General features: G+C 42.9%; 1 long non-coding RNA gene across 1 annotated transcript; it reads right to left on the reverse strand.

Moving 5' to 3' along the window:
- Window positions 1-1,229: 1,229 nt before the first annotated feature.
- On the reverse strand, window positions 1,230-2,348 carry LOC121707268. The gene is made up of 3 exons (XR_006031282.1): window positions 2,213-2,348; window positions 1,432-1,580; window positions 1,230-1,276 (listed from the first exon to the last, which is right to left on the reverse strand). It is a non-coding gene; the product is annotated as an uncharacterized LOC121707268 (long non-coding RNA).
- Window positions 2,349-5,793: the final 3,445 nt, after the last annotated feature.

Here is a 5,793-nt window from a genome sequence, read left to right on the forward strand (position 1 = left end):
GGTCTTCAACTGTGAACAGAAACGTTATTCTGAAATCCACAAAACCGGTTAATAACGTTTTTTTTTTTTTCGTTCTCTATATATTTTATACAATTTCACAAAAGCATATCCTATGTCAGGGAGACTATTTCCGGTTGTGCGAAAAACAAGCCCCCATCTACACTGTTAATGTGAGCTAACAAGCCGCTATGCAGCCAACTACTTAATGTTAGCTGGTGTGGTTGTTACGGATTGATTTCTGCAGTTTGAAAAAAAACAAAAAACGAATAAATGGACCTTTGGTCCAAATGTGTATATTTTGTCTTGCTGTTGTAATGTAACCTATCCGGCTGCCACTTCGGATCTTAGGCCAGCTTGTAGCGTAGGCAAAACTGATTTGGAAATTGTTTGTAGCCTATGCGTAATAGCCTATTTTGCCTGTCCACGCCTTGTCGTTTTAAAGTCGGGATTTGAAATGTTTGCGCAATTATAGCCTATTCTATGTAGAAGAGTTAAACGGGAAATTTGAGATAGGCCTTGTCAGCAACAGACAGGTTCGTTTATAAACAGGGTTGGAATTATAGCGCAAGCCTTTGAAGATCTCCATATGGATACAACTTAGGCTACAACCAGGTAAGGAGTTTAGCACGTATCCAGAAATATTTTTGATAAGAAATTATTTATAGGCATAGGTTAGGCCTACAGTAAGCCTGTAGGCTATAGGATGGATAGCCCATCTGAATGTTTTTGGATGCCGCCTGTGATTTATTATTTTTGGGCATAGCTACGGTATAGGCTAAATAGGCGGAACTTTAAGAACGAACGATATTTTGCGTTCCGAACCGGTTCAGGACCGATATGTTGGTAGCGGAACGCATGCAAGAATGAAAACGTTAAACATAGGCCTACCTGAACCGTTCGGAACGTTTTTCGTTTTCAAGTCCTGGACATTACAATATATTTATTACACAAAACAGAAATAAAACATGACATATGCAATATGACAATTGCACTTTGTGCACTTTGCACTTTTGACAGAACTGACAGATTATATAACCTGCTAACTACTGCAATGTTCGTCTGGAGTTTCCTGACAGCCAAGGACAATACGTGGGCTTCAAACTGCCTCCCCTGAATTGAAGCGAGACACATAGTTGGCGATCACCTCCTCCTTCTCTGGGTGCTCAAACTGAGGACAGGTCCGGAGGAATGCTTATTTTCAGGACTTCCTCCCTGTATGCTACTTGGTCCACAAAGACCTCGCCCATGATGAAGCCCATCAAGTCTTCCACATACCCTGTGCAATATTTCACACTTCGTAACTATGTACATAATTTGTAAAGTATTTCATTGTACATTTATTTATTGTTTTGTTCATTGTAAAGACACCATAGTGCAATAGCATGCAAAATGAACAGATCTTTTATTGTTGATAAAAAAAATGTAATTTACGGAATGTTGTGTCGGTTTTGATGGGTTTCACCCTGCACTCTTTCTTCCTGTACTTTGGGAAATGCATCCTTTAGAGAGGGTCCCCAGAGGATAAGGAGGCCTGGTCTCGTGCAGCATCCTCATTGTAATGCAGAGCAGCCAGGTAGAGTCTTGCGCAGTAAAGAGAAAACCAAACATGAAAATAATGGCATGCACATAATATGCACGTTTAATTTGAGCTAAAAACTGAGGCTACAACTTCTTGCACTGTCAGTACTATATCTCTCTTTATTTACAACAGCAAACATTAGCCTAGACTAAGAGCTTACTGGCCACCTTCATTGTAGATAACATGACCATATCTAACTCCTCATCAGTAAGGCCAAAACGACTACAAATCGTGACAAACCCTTGCAGCTTAAATGATAGGGAAAATGTGCAAACACTGGACAACGTTATAAAGTGAGGCTACAAGCTAACATTAGCTTAGGGCTTTTAGCTGTTGGTCGCCTCAATTGTGGATAACATAACAATATTTAATGGAGGTCTAGCATCTAGACAACATTTTAACAATCATTACTTTCAGATATTATTGACTGGGATTGTCAAATATGACTCGATCGGCTGTGTGCTGCATTTGCAATTTGGAATGGAGAAAATGCTCACTCCAAGCAGATGCAGGGCTAACGTTAGCCGTAATGTTTGCGTTAGCTTGTGCTAAATGGCAAAACACGAACAACCTAACGTTAGTTCATGCGTAACTGCGATAGAAACACAAAAGTCATTATTTGAAAGTACTTACATGTCTCTCATCTTGTGACTTGCCACGGACAGTAGGTACAGATCCCTCTGTCAAACGAAGTTTGATGGCTAATCCCTCAGTGTACTAGCCTAGAAATCTAGACGCGCCTCTAGCGGCAGCTGCCAGGGCTAGTCTAGCAACTCTCTGTTGGCTTGTGAGCTCCAGAAATCGAAACTTAATCAGGCATTGAAATCGTGTATAGAGTCGTTTGGTGGGCTTAACATAATGATTGATGGCAGAGTTGCAACGGTTTGGCTTGAATTCCCTGCTACTTGAAAACAAATATCCTATTGCGTCCTATTGCGTCTCTCCATTCTACAAGGATATAAGGCACATTCCATCCAACTTTCTATCCATTCATTCTCTTCAAACAATTCACTCATCCACCCATTAAACTATCCATCAACATTCATTAAACAATCTGCCTATCAACATCCATTCAACTTTCTGTCTATCAACATCCATTACACTATCTACATTCAACTTTTAAACTACATACTCTGTCTCAGGCTTTAAGCATACAATCTGGCTCTCTTAAGACTACTATTTCCTCTGCCCACAACTGTTTCAAAATAAATGTCTTCACTACAATAATTCACTATTAAATAATTTAACTATTTAAACTACTCAACTATTTAACTGTTCAGCCATTTCAACTGTCAGTTGTTATCAACTATGACTTCTGCCAACTGTTATCAAATAAAAGTTTGTTTTGTATTTTATGTTGATATACAGTATGTTTATATTTTCATGCACTGGTAATTTCCTCGAAATTACATTTTCTAGTTTAAACTTTGTTACCTTTAGTGTGTGTGTGTGTGTGTGTGTGCTCAGGGGTTGCTCAGTGAAACATCGGAATACACCAATTCCGCAACACCGTCTCTGATAGATAAACAAAGCAGCATGCATAGAAGCAACTAGGCCAAACTGCCTGATGAAAATTTGACTATTTCAAAGTGTGCTCGTTTTTTTTCAGATGTAGGTAACACAATTTAACAATATATTTTTCATTTGAGTGGTTCAACCGCCACCCCAATTTAATTAAAATATTATATTTCTTCACGTCATCCGCCCGATCGGCGGTTTAACCGCGGAGTCCGCGGCTGTAACCGCGAACCGCGCATCTCTAGTTCGCACACAAAAGATTTTTGCCGACTGTTGCTGGAACATGGCCATCGAAAATGAAATGGAGCCACTCGGTTCTTCTGTTCTCTTTGGCTGGGAGAAAGTGCAAGGATTTGTGTTGTTCTGTGCAGGCAACAACACAACACTTCATGTGTGACTTGCTCTTGCTTGTAGCCATTGCGCTCGGTGTCCGTGCTTGTTAAACCAGCAAACTAATGGCGGATCTTCAACTAATCGAGTGGGTGGGGCTACGTATGTGGGGGTTGAGAGGTGAGGGGTGGCACCAGGGTTGTTCTATGCAAATTTCCTTATGTTGACGTCAGTATAAGGGAGCCATTCAAATGGCTCATAGAAGCCTATGATTCCTGACACCAAAATCGTTCAACTGACTCACAGAAAACGGCTGGATGGCTTTTTTTCGCGCTTGGAGTGTTATTAGGAGCTGTAGAGACCCAAATGGAGGTACAAAAGGATGCAAAAAGTGAAATTTGCATAATATGTCCCCTTTAAGGGTTCATAGAGTCACTTTACCTTACACTGAAAAATAGAGCCAGAAAAGCTGTTATGTCATACCATTCCACCAGGGCTTTTCCTTGCAGTGTGAACTATGCATGTATTTCCTTCCCTAAGCTGACATAACTGATACAGTATGCCTTTAATTCAAGTTGAACTCTTAAGTAAATGCACCGAGAGAAACATGTCTAAAGGTATCCGAGGAACGTAAGTTGTCACATTGTTACAACTGACATTTTGCTTGACACTTCATCTCTGGGTGCCTAAAACACCCCAAAAGTACCCTCCTGCTTTAGAAAAAAAATGTAATTTTAACTTAGATGCTATGCTAACTCTCAGAGTTGTAATTCAAAGGGATGCAGCTTGAATGTCTTGCCACAACTATTCTATGAGTGATTACATTGAAACAATCACTATCACTAGTTAATATACTGATGACCACACAAGATAGTTAGTCAAGACCTTATTAACAAGACCTCAGATTTATTAGAAGTGCAGATGCACTCACTGGTCAGTTACTGTAGGTACACCTTGCTAGTGTCTGGTTGGACCCCCCTTTTGCCTTCAGAACTGCCTTAAAGGTTGTATCAGCGATTTTAGGCCCAAAAAAGGCCCAAACATAAATGTTCACATTCATCTAATCTTTCCTGACAATCCGCAAGCTGTCTGCCCCATAAGCAGGCCGTCAAAAAATCGCGTCTCTGTAGGCAGCCTAGGCTCCGAGATCTGTACACAAAAACAATTGCTATCAACAAGGATTGGCAACCCACTCAAAGGCAAAATAAAGTGTTTCAACCAATAACCGACGAGATGCGCATTTAGGAGAGTTTTAATTGCACGGGAGGGAGGGGGAGGGAGTAGCGAGGTAGCTCTCTGTTTTGTTTGAACAGAAGTAATGTATCCCCGCTATCGCTGATACAACCTTTAATTCCTTGTGGCATAGATTCAGCAAGGTGCTGGACACATTCCTCAGAGATTTTGGTCCCTCACGACATGGACATGGACATGATTATTTGAGGTGCTGTGGCCTTTCTGTCTGCTCACACTAGCCTGGCCAGTCTTCTCTTGCCTCTATGGCATCAACAAGGCCTTTTCGCTCAGAGAACTGCCGCTCACATTTTCTTTTCCAGACCCTTCTTTGTAAACCCTAGAGATGGATGTCCCCAAAGATCCCAGTAGATTTTCTGAAAAACTCAGACCATGCCATCTGGCACCAACAACTGGGCCATCTTTAAAGTCACTTCAATCACCTCTCATCACCTCCACCTCCCATCACCTCCACCTCTCATCCCCTCCACCTCTCATCACCTCTACCTCTCATCCCCTCCACCTCTCATCCCCTCATTCTCATCACCTCCACCTCTCATCCCCTCCACCTCCCATCACCTCCACCTCTCATCCCCCCATTCTCATCACCTCCACCTCTCATCCCCTCCACCTCTCATCCCCTCCACCTCTCATCCCCTCCACCTCTCATCCCCTCCACCTCTCATCACCTCCACCTCCCATCACCTCCACCTCTCATCCCCCCATTCTCATCCCCTCCACCTCTCATCCCCTCCACCTCTCATCACCTCCACCTCCCATCACCTCCACCTCTCATCCCCCCATTCGCATCCCCTCCACCTCTCATCACCTCCACCTCTCATCACCTCCACCTCTCATCACCTCCACCTCTCATCACCTCCACCTCTCATCCCCTCATTCTCATCACCTCCACCTCTCATCCCCTCATTCTCATCCCCTCATTCTCATCACCTCCACCTCTCATCCCTTCCACCTCTCATCCCCTCCACCTCTCATCACATCCACCTCTCATCACATCCATCTCTCATCCCCTCATTCTCATACCTTCCACCTCCCATCACCTCCACCTCTCATCCCCTCCACCTCTCATCACCTCATTCTCATCCCCTCATTCTCATCACCTCCACCTCTCATCA

Source organism: Alosa sapidissima, chromosome 4 (genome assembly GCF_018492685.1).
Source record: "Alosa sapidissima isolate fAloSap1 chromosome 4, fAloSap1.pri, whole genome shotgun sequence".
In the NCBI taxonomy this organism is placed as follows: Eukaryota; Metazoa; Chordata; class Actinopteri; order Clupeiformes; family Clupeidae; genus Alosa; species Alosa sapidissima.